The 10,218-nt window shown below is 38.4% G+C and overlaps 1 non-coding gene across 1 annotated transcript; it reads right to left on the bottom strand.

The window, feature by feature from the left end:
- Positions 1-706: 706 nt before the first annotated feature.
- Positions 707-813, bottom strand: LOC121205529 (small nucleolar RNA R71). The gene has a single exon (XR_005900605.1). It is a non-coding gene; the product is annotated as a small nucleolar RNA R71 (small nucleolar RNA).
- Between the last annotated feature and the right edge of the window lie 9,405 nt (positions 814-10,218).

The raw sequence follows: 10,218 nt of genomic DNA, 5'->3' as shown, positions 1-10,218 counted from the left end.
AAAAATTCCTTAGCCAAATGATAGCTCTAAAATGGTGTTTCTTCTCTTCCAAAAACCGGTGGAGAAGATGATACAACCAATTAATTTGGTTTGGTTTTATTTATTTTAAATGAAATTGCCAAATTACAATTATAACCTTAATAAAACCATTTAAAACACCTTAATATGTGTCCATATATGTCCGCTCACAAATAAAATGGTCTAATTACAACATAAGGGCCTTAACTTTAAGGTTCTATAGCTATTTGACACCTTTAGCTAATAGAACACTACTTTTGCTCTTTACGCGATTTAGTCATTTTTCTCAAATTAACCAATTAAACAAAAAAAATTCTTTATGAAATTTTCACACTGTCATTCAATCATGCTGTAAACATTAAAAAAATAATAAAATAAATATTTTGACCTCAAATTTGTGGTCCCGAAACCACTGTTCTAATTTGACTAAAAATTGGCTGTTACAAGCCAATTTAGTGGTATGCCCACGAAAGATCCACATCTCCACCTTCGATTGTTTATGGAGGAAAGTGATTCATTCAAGATAGTTGGTGTGACTGAAGATCCATTGAGGCTAAAATTGTTTTCTTACTCGTTGCTAGATCAAGCACGAGCGTGGCTCAATTCATTGCCACCAAGTTTCATATCTATATTGCAAGAATTAGCAGAGAGATTTTTGGTTAAGTATTTCCCGCCTAGTAAAAATGCTAAGTTGAGGAACGATATCACAATTTTCCAAAAATTGGATGATGAGTCTTTGTATGAGGCTTGGGAGCGATTCAAGGAGTTACTTCATAAGTGTCCTCATCATGGGATTCCTCATTGTATCCAGTTGGAGACATTCTATAATGGTCTCAATGCACATAAAAGATCGATGGTAGATGCTTCTGCGAATGGTGCAATTTTGTCTAAGTCTTATAATGAGGCTTATGAGATCATCGAGAGGATCGCGAGTAATAACTATCAATGGCCAACAAATCGAACAGCTTCAAGAAGACATGTAGCCGGAGTTCATGAAGTTGACGCCTTCACTTCATTATCAGCTTAGGTATCATCTATTTCCTTTATGTTAAAATAGCTTACCGCTAATAGTGCTAATAATTTTGCAGCTTAGCCACCAAGTCAGTTTGAAGTAGTTTCCTGTGTGTATTGTGGGGAATGTCATTTTTTTAAGAATTGTCCATCAAATCCCGAGTCAGTATACTATGTGGGGAACCAACATCAAAATAGGAGTGGACAAGGACCCCAGTCCAACTTCTACAATCCTTCATGGCGTAATCATCCTAACTATTCTTGGAGCAACCAAGGAAATAGACCGAACAAAAACTTGTTGCAACATAGACCTAACCAATCTCAGGGGTTTAATTAGCACACTCCAAAATCACCTCAAGCTGAGGCATCAAACAGTTTGGAGAACTTGTTGGAAGTGTACATGGCAAAGAATGACGCTCTGATCCAAAGCCAAGCAGCAACATTGAAAAATTTGGAAAACCAAATGGGTCAGTTAGCGACAGAGCTTCATAATAGACCGTAAGGAACCTTGTCGAGCAATACTGAGAATCCAAGAAATTTGGGTAAAGAACATTTCAAGACTGTGGCATTGTAAAGTGGTAAAATTCTAGAACCCCGATTGATTGATGTCGAAGATAAGCCCATTGAGAAGAATTAACCAGCTGTTGAAATTGCTGCACCAAAATAGTCAAATCTGCAAAGACTGACAAGGTAAATCCTAACTTAGTGAATTTAGATACTTTAACATCTTCTTTGGACGCAGACTTACCTACTCAGAAGAGTTATCCGATTCAACCAAAGGTTCCATCACTTCCATATCCGTAAAGATTGCAGCAACACAAGCAGAAATAGGAGGTGCAATTCAAGAAGTTTTTGGATGTTCTGAAGCAGTTACACATCAATATTCCGTTGGTGGAGGCTTTAGAACAAATGCCAAATTATGTGAAGTTTATGAAGGATATACTGTCCAAAAAGAAACGACTGAGTGAGTATGAGACTATTTCCTTAATAAAGTAGTGCAGTGCGTTCTTGCAGAACAAACTGCCACCAAATTTGAAAGACCCGGCAAGCTTTACTATACCCTGTAACATTGGTGAATCTTACTATGGTAAAGCTTTGTGTGTAACGCCTTAAAATTTAGGGTCTGGAAATTTTTGCTTATGTTGCATGTTTGGTGGGTTGGTTAAGTGATTTAGGTGTGTTTGGGAATATTTGAGAGGTCCTGGGTTTCAAGCTTCGGCTTTTGAAGATTTTTATTTTGCTCATAAAAGACCCTGAGCACTGGACCTAGGCTTCATAGGTGATCGCATGTGTTTTATGACACAAAAAGCCTTGTGGCTTGGTGGCATGTGGCGTAACTTGGCAATAGAGATAGCTTGGGTTCGAATCCCATTGCAAACAAGAAGCAATTATTTTGCTAGAAGGGGACGGCAAGAGTTGTGTGGGATTTGAACTCTGGTAATGGGAGTTTGAATGGGTCATAGAGGTTGTTGTGGAGAATATCTAGGAGGGATAAGGGGAGAAAATCTTGGAGATATTCAAGGAGTTGGAGAGGGGGGAGAGTTGTAGCCGAATAGGTAAGTTGTTGGTGCAAAATTTGGCCAAGGGGTTTTGGGTTAGGCATTTCGGCAATTGGTGTTTAGGAGTAGGTGCCGAATTCTCCTCTTCTACTTTTGGGTTTTATTTGGTGATACCCTTTTGTGCCGAATTGTAAGTGTCATTTTACCGAAAGTCGTCTGTCGTTTCTTCTCAATTTCTTCTTCTCTTCTTCTTTGTGTCAAGATTGTCGAATTCTCTTTAGCCCATATTGTTGACCTTTTTTCCCTTTTGTTGTCTCAAACATCTCTTTTCTTGGTTCAAGAGTTGAATAAACCGAACCCAACTCCTCATTTTTTCCTTTCATTGTTTCTTTCTCTCCTGAAGTTAGCCGATTACTTCTCTCCTTGTGTGACTGAAATTGTGGGGGCTTAACCGATTCTTAATCTCATTTACTGGAGGGTAAGTGTTTTCTCTAGCCGAATGGTGGAAGGCTCCTTTTTCCATGTTCAATTTGGGTATTTCTTGAGCCGAATCCTCTTTACTGCCGTGGGGATAAGTTCACCTAACGTTTTCCTTCTCGTTCAAATGGTGCCAGGGGGTCGTGACCTTTAACCAAGGGGGTAGGCCGAACGCTATTGTCTTTCATTTTCAGTTCACATCTCGGTAAGTAGTGCACTTGGTTTTAATGAAGTATTATTAAGGTTACTGAACAAATGGGATGTTAATGCAGATTGTTGTCTATAGGAGGGTGCTCGTTGGATAAGGGTGGTTTGAGCCTTACTTGTCTTAGCAAGGTAAGCGATGCATATTGTTGGGAACTTATGAGTACATAGTTGGGTGGTAACCCAAATGTTTGAGAACTGACAAGGGGTCATTATTTTGGATTTAGGTTAAGCGCGCAGGGTTCGACGTTTTCCTCTCCAAAAAGGTGTGTAACCATACACCATTCTGTTACTGACCAAAAGTCGAGAGGTGTGTTCTCACACCATTACATAACTGTGTATCGGTAAAAGCCGGAAAGCTGAAAAGCCGTAACTTCGACTTTTGAGGCCTTGCGAGCGTACGATTGCTTATGGGGTAAATCGAGCCCACATATTATGGGCGGTAGGCTATAAGACCGTTGCGTGTATTTCATGAACTAGGGCCTTGTTGGGCCGAGATGGGCCATGCGGGCCCAATGGACCTGTGGGCCCCACACGGATAGGATATGCTGTAAGTGACAAAGTATGGAATGGGATATAGAAACCGTTTTGACACGACTGAACTTGAGCTAATTGGGCCACATGGGCGTGTGGGCCCACTTGGGCTGAGTAATGGGCCTTGGGCCCATTTACACTATTTTGGCCATATGGGTTATCTGAGTCGTTCGGGTCGACTGTAGACCTTTCGAAGGGTCATTATCTGCACCGAGGCCCTAAAATCAGTTAAATGATCGAAATACCCCTGAGGGGTAAAAATTATTGTTTTACCCCTAGCTGACAAAATGACCTTTATAACGCTAGTGGTAGGTTAATTGATGTGTGTATGACATTTATATGACTGGTGACTATGTCACATTTACTATGAGTGGTGGCTTGCCACACTTACTGCTACTGGCAGCTACGTTGCGTTATTGTTACTGGCAGCTTTGCTGCGATATCGGTGTGCTGGTTGAGTGGGTTGATTGATATCCCCACATGGTGTGTTGGCTGGTACAGGTGGTGTGCTGGATGGTTTTGGGATGGGTTGCATTTTGCACTATACTGAAATTGTATTGGGCTTAGGCCCACACTGATACTGAATAGGGCTCAGGCCCAAACTGTTACTGCATGCACTGTTTTCTATAGTTTGATAAGGGATTTCACACTGAGTTTTCGTAAACTCACCCTTTCTTTTAATTGTACAGGTAATCCTCAGCCTTAGACGGTTTGGAGCTGTGAGGGACTCGGGGTGGCCACACGATCACGAAGGGATTTATTATTTACGGATTTTATATTTGGGTTTTGTTTTTGTAATAAGGCCATTTGGGGATTTAACTTTTAATTGGGCTATGATTTGGTACTTATCAACTACTAGAGTAGGAACATCGGGTTTTCAAAATAATAACATTTTCGGTAAGTAAACCTGCAACTTCAATTTTGATAAAAACAAATGTATTGACAACAATACACGTTTTAAATAGTAGGAAACACTAGGCATATATGGGCTTTAAAACTATAAAGGCTTTTACGACATCTGGTTCAAACATCATAAGCTTGTCGAATTTTCGGGTAATTGATGTGGCACGTCAGATTCGGTCGTAACATCTAGGCCGGGTTTGGGGTGTTACATTGTGTGAATTAGGAGCGAGTATCAATTTGATGCCTAAGTTTATTTTCAAAATGCTAGGGATAGGTGAAGTAAGACCAACAACTCTGACACTTTAGTTAGCGGATCGATCTTTAGCATATCCCGAAGGAAAGATCGAAGATGTTTTGGTAAGAGTCGATAAATTTATTTTCCTGCTGATTTCATTGTCTTATTTTGAAGCAGATAAGGAAGTGCCGATCATCCTTGGGAGACCTTTCTTAGCCACAGGAAGAACGTTAATTGATGTGCAGAAAGGTAAACTCACCATGCGAGTTCAAGACGATCAGGTAACCTTTAACATTCTTAAAACGATGAAATTTCCTGATCCAGCAGAAGAGTGTTCAATTATGGAAGCAATAGAAACCTTGGTTACTATAGAAAGAAATTTTAAAGAAGATCCACTGGAGAAAGCCTTAGATCTTGATCCTTTGGAGGATAAAGAATGTGAAAGAAACGTGGCTTTGATGGAAGCCAATCCAAGAAATTTTATTCAATCTACACGGTTTGAACCGTTAGAGTTAGAAGTAAGAGAATTTGTGCAACAAAAGTTGTCAATTGAAGAACCACCTAAACTCGAACTAAAGGTACTCACTTCCCATTTGAAATACATTTATTTAGGTGATTGTTCCACTTTGCTAGTGATTATTTCAGCAGAACTGACGAAAGATCAAGATGAGCAACTAATTATTGTTCTAAAGAAATTTAAGAAAGTAATTGGTTGGACCATAGCTGATATTCAAGGTATAAACCCTTCTTTTTACATGCATAAAATTATTTTAGAAAAAGGTTAAAGAGCTCAAATTGATAAGCAAAGGAAGCTCAATCCTATTATGAAAGAAGTTGTGAGAAAGGAAGTGATCAAATTGTTAGATGTAGGAATCATCTATCCTATTTCAGATAGTTCGTGGGAAAGTCCGGTGCAGTGTGTGCCAAAGAAAGGTGGAATCACGATTGTTGAAAATGAGCATAACGAGTTGATTCCAACGAGAACCATTACTGGTTGGAAAATCTGTATTGATTATATGAAGTTGAATAAAGCCACTGGGAAGGACCATTTTCTGTTGCCTTTTATGGATCAGATGTTAGATCGACTGGCAGGTAATTAATCCTATTATTTTTTAGATGGCTATTTGGGATATAACCAAATAGTTGTAGCTTCGGAGGACCAACATAAAACAACCTTTACTTGTTAGTTCGCTTTTAGGTGAATGCCTTTTGGTTTATGTAATGCACCTACAACATTTCAATAATGTATTATGGCAATATTCATTGATATGGTTGAAAATTTTGTTGAGGTTTTCATGGATGATTTTTCTGTTTTTGGTAACACTTATGATATTTGTTTGAATAATTTGGCTAAAGTACTGAAAAGATGTGAAGAGACGAATCTTGCTCTTAACTGGGAAAAATGTCATTTTATAATTAAGGAATGGATTGTTTTAGGGCACAAAATCTCAAAGAGAGGAATTGAAGTTGATAAAGTAAAGGTGGACGTAATTGAAAGATTACCGGCCCCAATTAATGTGAAAGGAGTCAGAAGTTTCTTAAGCCATGCCGGTTTTTATTGAAGGTTTATCAAAGATTTCTCGAAAATTTCTAAACCGTTGTGTTTGTTGTTAGAGAAAGATACAGTATTTGATTTCAACAAAGCATGTTTGGAAGCTTTTGAAGATTTAAAAAAAGGGTTAATCTTAGCCCTAATAATCATTACACCTGATTGGAGCTCACATTTTGAGTTGATCTACGATGCAATTGATTATGCCGTTGGAGCTGTGATAGGTCAAAGAAAAAACAAAGTGTTTCACCCTATTTACTATGCAAGTTGAACTTTGACTTGAGCCCAACTCAATTATATGGTAACTAAAAAGGAACTATTTGCTATAGTTTTTGCTTTTGACAAATTCTGTTCATATCTAATAGGTACCAAAGTTACAGTATTTACTGACCATGCGGCCATTAAATACTTGCTTACAAAGAAAGATGTGAAACCGAGGCTAATTTGTTGGGTACTTTCACTCCAAGAATTTGACCTTGAGATCCAAGATAGAAAAGGTGTCGAAAGTCAAATAGCTGATCATCTGTCGAGGTTGGAACAAGATGAGGTAACTTGATCATGTGTGCCTATCAACGAGAATTTCCCATATGAACACTTATTTGAGGTAAGTCGAATTCATGAAACACCTTGGTTTGCTGATTTTGTCAATTATCTTGCATGTGGAATAATTCCTCAAGAAATGACATACCAAAAAAGGAAAAAATTCCTTCATGATAGTTGGTACTATTTTTGGGAGGATCTGTTTTTGTTTAAACAGTGTGCAGATAATATAATTTGAAAATGTGTAGCTGAAAGTAAGATTGCTGAGCTCTTGTATCATTGCCATTCATATCCAAGTGGGGGACACTTTGGTGGTTCACGTACTGCAGCAAAGATTTTGCAAGCAGGTTTCTTCTGGCCTACACTATTTAAAGATGCTTATGCTTATGTGAAGAACTATGATAAATGTCAAAGGATAGGAAATATATCAAGGAGGGATGAGATGACCTTGACAAATACTTTGGAGATTGAATTGTTCGACGTATACGACATTGACTTCTTAGGCCTGTTTCCTTCTTCGTATGGGAAAAAATACATCTTAGTTGCAGAGGACTATGTATCCAAATGGGTTGAAGTTGAAGCATACCCTACAAATGATACTAAGGTAGTCATGCGACTCCTACATAAGTATGTGTTTACACGATTTAGGATACCAATAGTTATTATTAGTGATAAAGGTTCTCACTTTGTGAACAAGTGGCTTAAGTGTTTGCTTGAAAAATATGATGTGAAGCACAAGATTGCTATCACCCCCAGTCTAATAGGCAAGTTGAAAGAGTGAATCGTGAAATCAAAGGTATCCTTAAAAGGGTAGTACGCCCTAGCAGAAAAGATTGGTCTCGAAAGCTCGATGATGCATTATAGGCCTATTGAACAGCATTTAAGACACTGTTAGGAATGACTCCTTATCAGTTAGTCTTTGGAAAAGCATGTCATTTGCCATTAGAGTTGGAGAATAGAGCTCACTGGGCTTTGAAGCAGTTGAACTTTGATCTTAAGCAAGCCGGTGAGAGAAGGATATTACAACTTGATGAGTTGGAAGAGTTGAGGCTGTTTTTCTATGAGAATGCCAAAATGTGTAAAGAAAGATAAAAGAGATGGCATGATAGTCATATACAACCTCGCAAGTTTAAAGAAGGTCAGAAGGTTTTGTTGTTTAATTCAAGGTTGAAGTTATTTCCTGATAAGCTTAAATCCTGATGGAAAGGTCCCTATACCATTTACCGAGTTTATCCTTATGGAGCTATTGAATTATACGAAAATTACGGAAGTACATTTAAAGTTAATGGTTAACGTCTCTGTAACACCCTTTACCCGTGTTCAACACCAGAACAAGGTCTGAGCCGTTACCGGACTTACCACACAAACAATCATACAATTCTGAGCCATAAATTTGCGTCCAATTTAAAACCATTTGAAGTTAATCATAAAGTCCCTAATACGAGCCTACGAAACCCAAAACATTCATTGGAAGTGGTCCGGGACTAACCGAGAACTTTAGAAATTTTTACAAAACTTAGAAAATTTTTCCACTATACAGGGGTCACACGCCCGTGTAGATATGGGACACGCCCGTGTCCTAACCCCATGTAACTCTCTGACTTGTAACTCATGAACAAATTGAGATCACACGACCAATTCACACGTTCATGTGCTAGGCCGAGTGGAAAATTAATTTTCATAAAATAGGTGCAGGCTTCACACGGCCAGGGCACACACTCGTGCTCGAGGCCGTGCCATTCACATGGCTGAGACACACACCCGTGTCTCTACCTGTGTGCTCAATTCTGAGATTCTGTTTCTCCAAATTAAGGTGTAGGAGACACACGGTCAGAACACATGCCCATGGGGCAAACCGTGTCACACATGGCCTAAACCCACTCCCGTGTGTCTACCTATATGGAAAAATTAAAGGTTACTTACCAAGCCATTTGTCACCCTTATTCACACATACACTTACACAATTCAATGGCACAAAACATAATATACTTAGGCAACCAAAACATCCACAATTATGACCAACACATGCCAATACAACATCAACATCTATCATACTCACAACATTTGTTAAGCCACAATTGACTACTTTCAAGACACCTAATTGTGCACAAATTTATCATCTCATCCATAGATTACATTACCAAACATTTCACATTCATGCCATAAATCACATTCCATCATTCACCAAGCATACTTTGACTATATTACGAAAGACATTGACACATATATGAATATACTTAGGCTTACAACCATGTTAGCCAAAATAAGTCAATTTACATGGCCAAATATCAAATCAAGCCTTTGACAATTACAAGCCAATACATTGGCTAAAATCATAATGACACATATAACAAAATGACCAAGTCCCTATACATACCATACTTTCAAAATACTAAGATCATCCATACCCAAAATTGAGAGTTTGGTAGTGATTCGAATCTCCGACGATCTCCGATCTGAGCTAGCTTGGCTTCACTATAAAAACATGGAAAATAAACGGAGTAAGCTATATATCTTAGTAAGCTCGTATGCAAGAAATAATCAACCTTACCATGCATATAACATTCAACTATTATAACATAATTAAATGTAAATTTACCATAGTCTCATGATCATAACTCATTCCACCACAACACTTACCTCATACACATCGTTTCAAGCATTTAATAAACATGGGCTTTATGTACATAACTGAACCATCTCGAAATGAATTTACACATATTCCCATATTTGACATACCAGTGAACCACTCGGAATAACAATATCGGATACAAGGGAAATTTTGCACGCTAAGAGCCATATATGTAGCCAAAGCTACCCAAGTCTCATACCACATAATCGCTCACTCTCGAGCTATCGACGGGCCTGCTCATACAAGCTGTCAGTCAAGACGTAGCTACACGATGTTGCTCACACAAGCTGTCAAGTATCCGCAACATATGCCAGTATACTCAGCCACTAGTAGGATGTAAGAGACCAGTACCCAGATCACATAATCACATAACACATAATGACCCTAGTGACATGTCACTTGTATCCTAACTTATTCCTAAGGTTCAACGGGATTTCTCACTTGCCGAATCGTTGTCAAACTCGTTCGTAGAATTATAGTCATTCACATAATCAAACATACAATTCATGCAATATTAAATCATTTAAGTACAATTATTCTAAAGCTTATTTTTAACAGTACAAAATGACTAATAATTTGATTTAGTCCACAACCTTGTTCTTTCCCCGGTCTAGGT

Source organism: Gossypium hirsutum, chromosome A08 (assembly GCF_007990345.1).
Source record: "Gossypium hirsutum isolate 1008001.06 chromosome A08, Gossypium_hirsutum_v2.1, whole genome shotgun sequence".
NCBI lineage: Eukaryota > Viridiplantae > Streptophyta > Magnoliopsida > Malvales > Malvaceae > Gossypium > Gossypium hirsutum.
This window is presented reverse-complemented; position numbering and strand designations above follow the sequence as displayed.